Source organism: Megascapheus bottae, chromosome X, assembly GCF_031878675.1.
Source record: "Megascapheus bottae isolate mThoBot1 chromosome X, mThoBot2.hap1, whole genome shotgun sequence".
In the NCBI taxonomy this organism is placed as follows: Eukaryota; Metazoa; Chordata; class Mammalia; order Rodentia; family Geomyidae; genus Megascapheus; species Megascapheus bottae.
In genome coordinates, this window is record NC_143547.1 from 52,445,297 (window position 1) to 52,459,043 (window position 13,747).

The following is a 13,747-nucleotide window of genomic DNA, read 5'->3' on the forward strand; positions in this document are numbered from 1 at the left end:
CCAAGAGACATCTGATATATCCCTGATGTGCTTGGAACATGCCATTTCTCCTAGGCTCCAGTTCCTCTGGTGTTCATTATCATTTACAAATCATAATGTGACTACTTAGATATTACTTCTAGAAGCTTTTTAAATGGATTTTGGAAATTCTCTACTCACACAATCCTAAAATTGTACATACATTTCCAAGTAACAGAAGATATTGCAATAATTCACTTCTATTTAACTATTTGATTTTATATTTACATCTCATATGTATTACATATTATAAGCTAACCAACTGATAATACTTAACAGTAATTAAATTCAGCCATCAAAATTTTGATGTGTGCATAATTTTAGAAGTATCACACCAAACATGTAATATATGATTAGCTTATAAAGAAAGTGGTTATTTAAAACTCAGTTTGTTTCTCTGTCATATATTTTGAACTCTGTAACCAATATATATAAATGTATATATGATGCAAAGAGAACTATTATAATCTTTGAAGAGTATTTTATCTTTTATGTATTACTGGTTTATATAAAATTCATTTATATATAGGTAGAATTTCATCAGTTGGTCTATTTGACATACTAGCACTTTTATGCTGAAATCTTGGTGGTGTGAATTTTAGATAGGCTCCATCATATAGCAGGTACATTCTTCCAGGAGAAATGGGAACAGAAGAACAGGCAAAGCAAATTGTTATTCACAGACACAGGAGTGTACAACTGAATGTTTTCTCAAGTGGCTCCAGTCAGTTTCTCAATGAGATATGCTTTCAGTTAAAATTATGTCCTTTTCAAATTCTGTTGAAATTCCCTCTAATTTGGCAGCATCACATCCATATGCTAAAATTCTGGTTAAAGGCCTGATCTTTGTGGTTTTTTCTAACTTTATAAATTTATTTTTCTTGTCAGGGTGATGTACAGAGGGGCTACAATTACATACATAAAGTAGTGAGTACATTTCTTGTCAAGCATCGTTATCCCATCCCTCATTTTTCCTCTTTTCCCTCCTCTCATCCCCTCAAATTGTAAAGTTCATTTCCAAAATATTGTCTTATTGATTATTACTGTTACAGTGCTTCATCCTCTGTCCTTTGTCTCATCATTTTATTGTTTTCATTCCCTTTCCTAATTCAAATAAACATACATACATTACACCAGGAACCAAAATCAGACCCAGTGACAACAAAGTATAAACCATAGGGAGGAAAAACAAAAAAAAGAAAGAACTTCACATAGTACATTAAAAACATCAGCCACAAAAAATCACCTTTTAGTTAACAGGTGTTTCCAGAGAAAATGGAAAGCATTAGAAATAAACATAACTATACATCAAGGTCATTGGTTCTAGGCCAAGTAAACAACTTATTGATATTTTTATTTGAACTCTTTTATTTCTTAAAATATTACCTACCAGTTTGCTATGATATCGAATGAAGGTAGACATAAAGGAGAACTAGTGAATCTGATGAATTTTCAGAAAATGGTAGTGGCACAAATTAGATGTGAAATTCAAGTCTTTGTTTTCATAAGTAAAAACCAATCTACTATTTTCAGACTGTAGAAAATGGAGATGAGTAGAAAAGTTAGATAGTTTTTAATTGTGTTCAGTGTCTGATTCATGTAGGCTGCACTTCAATTTCTATGAAGTGGACTATGGTTGCACTTATTTCTTACTCTGTCTTTAATTGGCATAATTAATAGTACAGAGGTTTAATTGTGATCTTTTCATACATATGTATTATATATTTGATTTTTTTAAAGACAGTTTGACAGGTTTTATTAGTTTTCATGTGTGGACATGAAGTACTTCAATAATACTAATTCCTCCCCTACCCTCTTCTTTCAACACTTCTCATCTGGTTGATTTCCTCCCCCAAGCATTTTTCCTATTACATATATATAAATATTATGAATATATTTATAAATATAGCTATATGTGTAATATTTTTGCCAGTCTTGGGGCTTGAACTTAGGGCCTAGCACTGTACTTGGACTTTTCTTTTTATTGTCGGGGTAATGTATAGAGGGGTTACAGTTACATTCACTAGATAGTAGGTGCATTATTTCTTACACATTGATACCCCTTCTTATGCTTTGTCCCCAATTCTCTCCCCCAACACCCTACCAATCATCTTGCTTTCCTCCCTTCCCTTTCCTATTTCAAATAAACAAATAAACATATATAAAATATACCAGGTAACAAATTCAGATACAGTAACAATATAAGATTAACCAAAGGGCAAAAAAAGAGAAGAGAAATAACATAGTACATGAAGAACAGCAATCACACAAGATAAGCTCTTTTTTTTTCTATATCTTCGAGATCCTTTCATTTACCCACATCCTATGTGTCCTTATTTATCTAGTGTTAGCACTATTGTAGCCCTCTGCTAGGACAGTCCTAGATGTGTACTAATTATTACAAATGAGGGAAACCATGGAACCTATGATCTTTGGGACTGGCTTAATATGATTTTTCCAAGTCTTTCCATTTCCTTACAAATGGGGCAATGCCATTCTATCTGATGGCAGCATAGGATTCCATTGTGTATAAGTACCCCAGGTTCTTGATTCAATAATCTATTAAGGGGAATCTGAGTTGGTTTCATATCTTTGCAATGACCATCATTGTGCTAGTGGCTTTATTATGTCCTTGTTTCTAGACGATTGGGTAAATGTCAAGTTGTGGAATTGTTACATCATAGGGGAGGTCTATATTTAGTCTTTTGAGGAATCACCATACTGCTTTCCGTATTGATTGAACAAAGTTATACTCCCAGCAACAGCGTAGTAGTGATCCCTCCTGGCCATATCCCAGCCAACATCTGTTGTTATTAGATTTCTTGATCATGGTCATTCTAACTAAAGTGAGGTTAAATCTCAGTATTGTTTTGATTTGCATTTCTTTTATGGCCAGAGATGTCCAGCATTTCTTCATGTGTCTTTTTTCCTCTTCAGAGAAGTCTCTTTTTGAGTCTTTGTCCCATCTTTTAATAGGATGGTTTGTTTTTTGGAAGATTTGTTTTGGAGAGATTAATTTTTTAGCTATAGGTATATTTTAGATATGAGGACTTTGTTGTATGGCTAGTGAAGATGTTCTCCCACTCTGTGGGCTTTCTATTTAACTTGATAGTTATGTCCTTTGCCATACAGAAGCTCTGCAGTTTAATGCTGTCCCATTTGTTTAAAATTTCTTTAATTTGTTGTGTTTCTGGGCCGTGGACACTTTTCGCTTAAGGCTAGCACTCTGCCACTTTAGCCACAGCACCACTTCTGACTTTTTCTATATACTTGGTACCAAAGAATTGAACCCTGGGCTTCGAGCATGCTAGATGAGCACTCTACCACTAGGCCATGCTCCAGGCCCCTGTTTTATGTTTTTGCTATTTAATATCTTAGGTCTAGAGTCTGCATATGAGAGAGAATGTGCAATATTTTTATTAGTTTCACTTATGGTACTCACATGATGATTTTATGTTTCCATCCATTTTCCTGAGGATAGCAGAATTCTGTTTTCCTTTATGATTGAATAACAATTCATTGTGTACATATACCACATTCTCTTTACCTGCTTCTCACTTTTGTATGTCGACTTTTATCCTTTGGGTATATACTCACAAGTGGTATAGTAAGATGGCATGGTATTTCCATTTTCAAAATTTTATGTAATTCCATACTGATTTACATAGTAGCTGAAGTCATTTACATTTCCACCTTGCCAGCATCTTTTGGTTGTTTGATTTCATTTTGACTGGAGTGAGATGGAATCTCTATGTAGTTTTTCTTTGATTTTTATGACTAAGTATGTTAATATTTCTTCTTATATTTATTAGTAACTGATAGTACATCTTTTGAGAAATGTCTGTTGAATTCATTACCTCATTCAAAGCACATTTCCTACTATTACAATGGAATACAGGTTGATAAATAACTAAAATTGAAACACCAGCAGTATTGTTTCACAATATGTAAGAATGAAAAATATGATGACCATGTGAATCTTTTATTTCAAACATTGAGTAGGCACCCAACTATATATGTGTATATTTATGTATTTTTTGTTTGGAACAAAAAACAAATACTTCTACTCTACAATTTTCAATTTCTAATCCTTATCATCTCACTCATTGACATTATTTTCCTTCTGAGACAAAACTGACAGTAGGATTGTCTAACTTAACAAAAATATTTAAGTGTAAGTTGTTAAAATACGTTTGTACTTGATTTGATCTGTATGTCTTCATCAAATGTCATCCTTAGCTTTATTAGACAATTGAAAGTAGCTTGCCAGACTTCTTAACTGTAAGCTGTCAATGCTTTTTGTCTTGTAAAGATAGGAGTTTAATTTATGGTGAAGACAGATTGCTGTTCGTGTTAGGGGAGAATAGAGTAGAAATGGGCAGGAACAGAAACAGATGTGGAGAAAATTGTATATTTGGGGGCTGCAAAAAGACTGACCTCATCTGGACATAACATTTGTTTCACAGGATAGGAACTCAAGGGCAAGGAAGTGGAAAAAAAAGGAAAGGGGTGGGGATGGAAGTATACACAAGATTCTCTACCTTTGAATATTTACAATGACTTTATTTGAGTCCTGATTCTTTAAATTCTTTACTGTACGTTATCATTAGGTTGGTTTTTTGTGTTGTTTTTTGTTGATCGTGGGACTTGAACTCTGGGCCTTGGCACTGTCCTTGAGATCTTCAGCTCAAGGCTACCACTGTATTCCTGGAGCTACAGCACTATATCTGGTTGTCTATTGGTTAATTGGAGATAAAAGTCTCGAGGTCTTTAGTGCCAGGGCTGGCTTTGAACTGTGATTCTCAGAACTCAGCCTGCAAAGTAACTAGGATTACATTTGTGAGCCAAAGTGTCCGGCTTCATTAGTTTTTTTTGTTGTTCAGGTGTACATGGGAAGGAAAACAGGAGAGGAGGAGGGGAATGGAAAGCGATAAGTAAGCGATGAAAAAGAGAATGTACAGTAGTTCTCCCTTAACCATGAAGATTATGTTCTGGGCCAGGAGTTTGGCCTAGTGGAAGAGTGCTTGCCTAGCATACACAAAGACCTGGTTCGATTCCTCGGTTCCACATACACAGAAAAAGCCATGATTCAAGTGGCAGACCACTAACCTTGAGAAAGACCAAGAACAGTGCTCAGGCCCTGAGTTCAAGCCCAAGACTGGCAAAAAGATTATGTTTTAATATTTCCAGTGAATATTTAAGGTTGTGGATTATAATAAGCCATACATACACTGAAAGGTCAGTACAATTGATTGATAATGGCAACACAAAATTACTAACAGGCACAGATAACACAGAATCTGTATGCTTGTCAAATGAATGATCCATGTCTCAGGTGGAACAGCACAAAATAGCTAAAGTTAAGTTATTCAGAACAAAAAGTAATTTGTGATAGGAATTATTTCTAAAGTTTTCAATCTAATGTTTCTGAACTGTAGAAAAATGAAATTGCATAAATTAAAACCAAAAAAAGGATGTAACTACTCTAGAGAAAATGTATTGAAGCCATTGCCAAAGCAAAAATGTATTATTTTGATACATTTGAACGCCGAGTTTGCATATACTAATTATGAATTTTGCCACTTGGCATTATAAGGCCCATCTAAAATTTTAATACAAATGTTTTTATTGGCTATGGCCATGACACATGTAATGCTTTGGAAGGTTAATATGAATGGAGTAAGAGGACACTTTGTTTGCAAGAAAGTCAATTTATATTCCATCCATATAAAAGTTGATTTTAAATATTATTTCACATTATAAATTTTCTTTTTAGTTATACGCATTCAAATATAAATGAGCTGATATCTGGTGTTCTTTCTCCAGAGGATCTTGGAGTACTGTCATATTGTGCCTCTTCATATTAACAGCATGTGATCAGAATGAGGAATAAGGAGTGGTATGATATAAAATTTGGTGTTCTTTATTCATGGAGAAAGATATATTATCTTGTCATGTGGGCATGGTATAACTTTAATTAGGATTTCCTCTAATATAACCATCTAGAAAAAAGTTATTAAAATAAAAACTATATATCTCAATATGATCTACATATCTCAATTTTGAAAGGTAGAAACACCTGCAGAACAGATACAAGGTACACATTATTTTATTTTGATATCATTAATAGATATAGAGAAGAAATACGTACCAATGATAGGATGTGTTATGTAGAAAATCTATGTGTTTAGGCCTGGAGCATGGCCTAGTGGTAGAATGCTTCTCTACCATGCAAGAAACCCAATTGTATTCGTTGGTACTACATACATAGGAAAAAAAAGCTGGAAGTGGCACTGTGGCTCAAGTGACAGAGCTCTAGCCTTGAACAAAAAATGTCAAAGGACAGTGCCAGGCCCTGAGTTCAAGCCCCAGGACTGGCAAAAGAAGAAACAAAAATGAAAATCTATGTTTTCTAAATACACATCTTTATTTTCTTTTGGTAGTCCTGGGCTTGAGCTCAGGGCCTGAGCACTGTCCTTGGACTTTCTCAAGGCTAGAGCTCTACACTTGAGCTGCAGCACCACTTCCAGCTTTTTTCTATGTATGTGGTACCGAGGAATCGAACCCAGGTCTTCGTGCCTGCTAGGCAAGCACTCTACCACTAGGTCAAACTCCCGGCCCACATTTTGTATTTTCAACACGACGTTAATAGACAATGTGCACTGCATCAAGAGTTTTTTTTCAGGTTTTATTTTCTGTTTATTGAACATTGCAGAATGGAATGACTTTAGTATTGTGTCATTAAGTAAATAAGGAACTTTCTAAGAGAAAGCTAAACACTGTGATTAAGCTAACAGGAGTTTCTAATGCCATTCTACAAACCATTATAAGCTCAGAGTCATAATTGTTAGGAAGCAATCCAGTAAATGCAACAAATGTATGTATAATATTTTTTTCAATTTGTAGTATTTAGTGCATTTATTTAGTTGCAGCTCATCTTTGTTATTCTTCGATCCATTTTCTCTTTTGTTTTTTGAATCAAACAAATTTTGCCCCATAGTCTAAGCTTCTATTGGGTATTTTGGGGGTGAAAGGAAGTGTATATCCACAGAAATGAATATGTATTCTATGCGGGGTTGGAGATATGGAAGACACTGCTGGGAATATTGAATACAAAGAGAAAATAGAACCATATACTTACTTCAGGATAGATGGAAGGGCACTGAGTGGAGAGACTATAGTTAGCATGTGATAAGAATAGCCAATTAAAACTACATAATAATTATGACATATCACCCAAGGCCATAAGCATGAGATATACACAGAGTGATGCAAAAAAAAATCTCAAAAAATCCGAAGTCAAATTCTATCCAACATCTAGTTTATTGTTTGTCTAGTAACAATAATACTCTGGGAAGTGGGATTGGAATGTTGGTGGGTAGTATATTTGAAAACAGTCTACTACAAATGGGGACATTCCTTCAATGGAACCAAATTATAAATGGGAAATAAGATTGTGTGACATCAAGCAAAATACAGAAAATAACAGTTCTTTACAGTTAGTTGTCAAATATAATTGATGGTTAAGCTGAGCCCTCCCATCTGTAAGTGTACTCATTCATTCCTTTCATTCATTCCCTCATTCACCATATTCAATACCTAATTGGCAAAGTACAACTTAAAAAATAGAAAGTAGAAATCCTACATTTGTTTTGTGTGTGCTTCTATGAAAAAAATCAGGGTTAAATTTTCTTTCCAAAAGACATTTAGAGGCAAAGTTTGATATAAGCAAAGTTACTTTGAGACCTCTGCCTGCAACCTCATGTGTATCAAGAGTTTTTATGGGACTTTTAAGATGCCAGATGAGAGACACCCATCATATCTCCATTTATCTAAAGGAGAACCACAGGTTTATGGCTAAAAGGAAAAGTGGGCAGCTTAGAAAGGTACAGGATGACACTAGTATTAAGAATAAACAAAGAGGGGCTGGCAGTTTGGCTTAGTGGTAGAGGGCTTGCCTAACATGCACGAAGACCTGGGTTTGATTCCTCAGTACCACATACATAGAAACAGCCAGAAGTGGATCTGTGGTTCCAGTGGTAGAGATCTAGCATTGAAAAAGCCCTAGGACAGTGGTCAGGTCCTGAGTTCAAGCCCCAGGACTGGAAAAAAAGAGAATAAACAGAGACAAGGCTCAATTAGAGACTCTAGACTCTATCTACATCTAGAAAAGAAATAAAAGGCAAGTAAGGTCTGGGAGGAGCCTGTCATTGTACTATGCAGGGACCTGCTTTTATACACTCTACACTTGTAGATATCGTTCCACATATATGGGTAGAAAGGGCTAGTGGCAAGTACCACTTTGTAAGTGGAGCACTTTTGGTCAGTCCTGGCTAGAAACTATAAACAGTTCCAGGTATATACCTGGACTTGAAGAATGAACAATCCCTCACTCCAACCTGTGCAACAAAGAAAGTGGAAATACTGCCAGTTTGCCCTAAGTCCTCTCTTGCCTGGAGATACTGTCTGTATTTGTGCTTGGATAAAGCTAGCCACATGTTGATGCCACTTTGAAACCAAAGTACTATGGTACCAGATATGGATGGAGGCTACTGATAACCTCCAAAGAAGTCACAGCTGGCCTGCACCCTGAGATCCCCAATAAAATTCCAAAGAGGATACAAGCTGTCTGTCTCACTTTATAGCCGGATCCATGAATTTGGGTGAGAAATGCTAGCTGTATGATGGCTATTACATTGCAACAAGAATTCTAGTCTGGGAAACTTGGGTTTCATTTCTAATCTAGAGTTGAAATGAGTAGGAGATGGCAATATACCTGGATCTGCAGTGGAGTCTACAGGCTTCACAGGCCATGACTTATGCTGTGCCTGAAGCCAACATTACACTACATACTTGGATGAAGGATGCTAGCAGCTTGCTGAAGCTGTTCTAAACACTTTGGTTTCTGTTGTACGATTGGAACTTCCTTACCGACCTCCCAAGTATGCTGTTTGTCCACAGCCTTAATTGACCACTAAACATCCTACCCAGGATATGTCTAGAGGGTAATCACAAGCTACTCTATTCCCAGAAGGGAGAAAGGGACAAACACAATATTCAAGAAGTTTAGGAAGTAAGTGAATCCCAATTTCAGGGTGCATGAGGTAGAAGGCCAAGATTTGATATAAACTATACTCCTTTATTTAATGTAAACTTCTCCACTTTATTTGAACATTAATAGTAAATCTAGTGAATTGGCAATCTTTCAACTTTGTTCATTTTTGTCAAAGTTATTATGACTTTTCATACATCTTATAACATTTAAAATAAATTGGTAAATGGAAAAGTTCTTGAATTTGAATTAAACTCTTGAGTCTAGTAATTTTATTGTTTTTAACTGAATTTTATCTTTAAATGTGTTATATTCATGTTTACTTGTATTTTATTTAATTTCAACAAGATTTGAAAATCTTTGTGCGTAAGTATTATATACGTAGCTGTTTATTTCTAGTTATTTAATGGTTTGGATATATAGCAAAAGGTATTCTGTTAAAAAAAATCTAAAAGTACATTTCCACCTGCATTTCTATTCACGAACTTAGTAAATTCAGTAAATAATTTCACCAATTCATTTTTTAAATTTACTATACATGGAATTATGGTATCTTTATATTAGTGTCATTTCTCCTGTAATCTTTATATTTTAAAATTAGTTTTATTACACTGAGATAAAACCTGTGCTGGTCCTAGGGCTTAACCACAGGATCTGGATGCTGCCTCTGAGTGTTTATGCTCAAAGCAAGTGCTGTAAAACTTGAGATATATGTGCTTCCTTTTTTGCTGATTAATTAGAGATAAGAGTTTCATGCACTTTCCTGCCTGGACTGGCTTTGAACCAAGATCCTCAGATTTCAGGCTCCAGAGTAGCTAGGATTTTATTATAGAATAATCTAAAAGGTTCTTCATACACTATTATTTTTGATATTATTTGATTTGTTATATCCATTTTTCCCACATATAATTTATTAACATTTGGAAGTTTCATTAGAGTTCTTAATATTATTTATAACAGTGAGGTGTTACAAAAATACTTCTCAATATTTGAATTTCTTGTAGCCATTCTCAGGGAGCTTAATGACTTTGATTTTCCTTAAGGCTTGTCTCATGGCACTATTACTGCCAGCTTTTTAAAGTTCCTACATATACACATTAAGACAAGCACACTCACTGGCTGGCATTAAATCCACTTTTTAGAGAATTTTCTTCTTGTGTATTTCTTGTATATTCATAGGAGAGAATGGTTTATGAAGTTTGTTTTGTTGCAATGTCTTGTTCTGTTTTGTCAATGTGATATTTCATATTTAACATCTATGAAATGTGCAGTGATGTACCAAAAAGTCATGTTTTTATGTTATTAACTTTTCTCTATATAGTTTGATTAGGTCCTACAGACTTTTTACCCATAATTAATTCTTATTTTTCATAGTGATAATGTACATTTATTATGGATTCTAAATTAGTAAATGCTGAATTATTGCTCCTATAGCAAATTGAGGGCCAGTATCCTACAAACATTGTCACAATTGTTTTATCATGAATTGTGTGTTTAATATTGCATTAAGTGTGTTTCTGTTTAAGGGCACCTTATTTAGTATACTTTACTGATTCATTAACATTGGACCCATGGAAAATGAAATTATAACTCAAGCCTGAGCAAAGCTTATCTAATGCACGTGTTTTCTCTAAAGGCACTTGGAAACTTTTTTGTACTTAAGAACATCAGGCAGCAATTTGGCTCTACATTTGTGAGACTTTTTAACTGTAAACTCACCAACAATAAGCATGAACATTTGGTAATAATTATGCATGAAAAAGTACATGCTTGCAATATGATGAATAAAGCTAAAGGCAAAGCATTGCCTTTTCCCCACAGCTGGAAATGTATGTGCTGAGAAACTCAAAATTTGCACTACCTTTGGAATGTGCATGTCTACAAATGACCAGGAATCATCAAGCACTATTGGTCTGGGGATTGCAAATATATTTTAATTGGTAGGAAAAGTCATAAATACTGAACCTTTAAACAATAAGGAACAACAATATTTATTAGTATTTTCCAGAATTTGGTGGAAGTTTTAGTATTAGTACTTTTATTTTTATTGTTTTGATTTCACTAGCCAATACTGGGTTTTTGCTTTTGTTTTTGTTTTGGTTGGTTATGGGGCTTGAACTCAGGACCAAGGCCTCGTCCCTAAGATTTTTTGCTTAAGTCGCTTTGAGTCCCAGCTTCACTTCTGGTTTTCTGATGGTTAATCACAGATCCAAGATCTTCACAGACTTTCCTGCCCTGCTGGTTTTGAACTGTCATCCTTAGATCTCAGCCTCCTGAGGAGCTAGGATTTTAGGTGTGAGGCAGTATCACCTGTCCACTAGCTTCTACTTTGACACTATTTTTCTCTCTTTTTCTTATCATATTTAATACCTACTTTTTCCCCAAATTTTTGAGATAATTAATCTTTGAATTTATTTAATAATATATGTGTTTATCACTATAATTTTCTCTCTATGTACAATTCTAACCATGTTTATAAAATTTTGACATTTGATAACTTCATTATTATTCAAAAACAATTTTTGTGAAATTTTATGTGAATGATGTGGAAGTTTGAAAAATCTACTTAATTTTCAAATGTTTTAAAGTTTTTCTAATCTTATTTGATGTCCACTGTGCTTCTAATCCAGTTAAAGGGCATAGTCCTGTGATTTCCATCTTTTGATACTTGTTCAGAATTACTTTTTTGGTATAACATATAGTTAATACTTGGCAATATTACACATTGACTTTAAAATAATATATATTCTTTTCTTTCTTTCTTGTACCATGGTTTGTATTCAGGGACTCACATTTGGCTGTGCTTGCTTACCTGATGCTTTATCACTTAAGATGCACATCTAGTCCTGAATTTTGCTGATTATTTTATAGACAAAGTCTTATGAAGTTTTCTAACTGAGCTGGCTTCAAAACATAATTCTCTAGATCTCAGCCTCCTGAGAAGTTAGGGTCACAGGCATGATCCACCAGCACCTGGTTAAAAACAATATGTATTCTGCATTTAAAATCTTATGCTTATTTTTCTATTGTGGTAAGAACAATGTTCTTTTTTTTTGCCAGTCCTGGGCTTGAGCTCAGGGCCTGAGCACTGTCCTTGGACTTTCTCAAGGCTAGAACTCTACCACTTGAGCCTCAGCACCACTTCCGGCTTTTTCTATATATGTGGTACCGAGGAATCGAACCCGGGTCTTCGTGCATGCTAGACAAGCACTTTAACCACTAGGCCAAATTCCCGGCCCCAAGAACAATGTTCTTATGAATCAAGTTTATAGATATTAATTTCATCAAGTTGACATAAAAATTAATCATTAGACTATCACATTGTATATGTACATTTTCTTTATTCATTGATAAGCAGAAGAATATTTCTTTGCTATTGTTAACAATATGATGAACACAAGGGTGAATATTCTTTTCAAGATACTAATTTCTAATATTTATTTTGATATATACACAGATGTTAACTGTTGTAAAATATGGTAGTATTCAGTTTTCATGTTTTTTTCTGTAGCCTATATGTGTTTTAATATCTATATGCTAATATATTTGACATCTACAGAGCATCCAAAGAAAATATTTCAGCCTGGGATGAGCAATCTGGCTGCTTTCAGAGGTCACCAAATATCTCACACTCCTTTTTCTTTTTCTTTTTTTTTTCAAATTTTTTGTGTTTTTTGAACGGTTTTTTTATCAATACTGATTTTTACATCATATTTCAAATGTCATGTTTAACAAACAAGAATTCAAGAAGGTAATCTCTATAGGCGATCACTGATACTTAGATTTTAGAATAATTAAAATTAAGCTGAGAGTTTGTATGTATCTTTTCTGTTGGCTATGTAGAATTCCATTGTATATATGTGCCACATTTTTTGTATCTATTCATCTGTAGTGGGACATCTGTGTTGTTTCCATCGCTTTGCTTTGTGAATTGTGCAGTGAAGAAAATGGCTGTGCAATACTTCCCGAAAGAATAAAATATTTAGGAATTAACCTAACCAAAGATACAAAGGAATTATTTAATGAAAGTTATAAAACCCTAAAGAAAGAAGTAAAAGAGCATACCAGGAAATGGAAAGGCATCCTAAGCTCATGGGTAGATAGAACCAACGTAGTGAAAATGGCCATACTGCCAAAATTGCTAGACAATTTCACTGTAAGCCCCATTGAAATCCCAAGGATATTCTTTACTGAAATAGAAGGTATAATATAAAGGTTCATATGGAACAACAGAAGACCTGGAATAGCCAAAGCAATTTCTAGGCAAAAAGAGCAATGCAGGTGGTATTATAATACCATCCTTCAAACTCTACTATAGAAAACAGCATGGTATTGGCACAAAAATAGACCAGAAGATCAATGGAACAGAATAGACGGCCCAGAAATAAAACCTCATACTTATAGTCAACTAGCCAACTTAGATTCAACAAAGGAGCTAGAGATATACAGTGGAATAAACAGTTGATGGGATGGGAAAAATATGCACATTTCTTATGTAATAGAAGATTTGTATCCCAAATATATAAGTACCTGGTTTTTTGAAGGAAAAAAGAACATATATGAATACTTCAAACTGTTGATTATGTATGTTTTTCATGTGCTTTTGGTTTTGTGTAAAAGAGGCTGTTGCCAGCATCAATGTAAGCAAGCTTTTCTGGGCCTGCACACTGTCCCTGA

General features: G+C 34.4%; 1 non-coding gene across 1 annotated transcript; it reads right to left on the reverse strand.

The window, feature by feature from the left end:
• Positions 1-10,066: 10,066 nt before the first annotated feature.
• Positions 10,067-10,196, reverse strand: LOC150041096 (small nucleolar RNA SNORA33). Its single transcript, XR_016533948.1, has one exon. It is a non-coding gene; the product is annotated as a small nucleolar RNA SNORA33 (small nucleolar RNA).
• Positions 10,197-13,747: the final 3,551 nt, after the last annotated feature.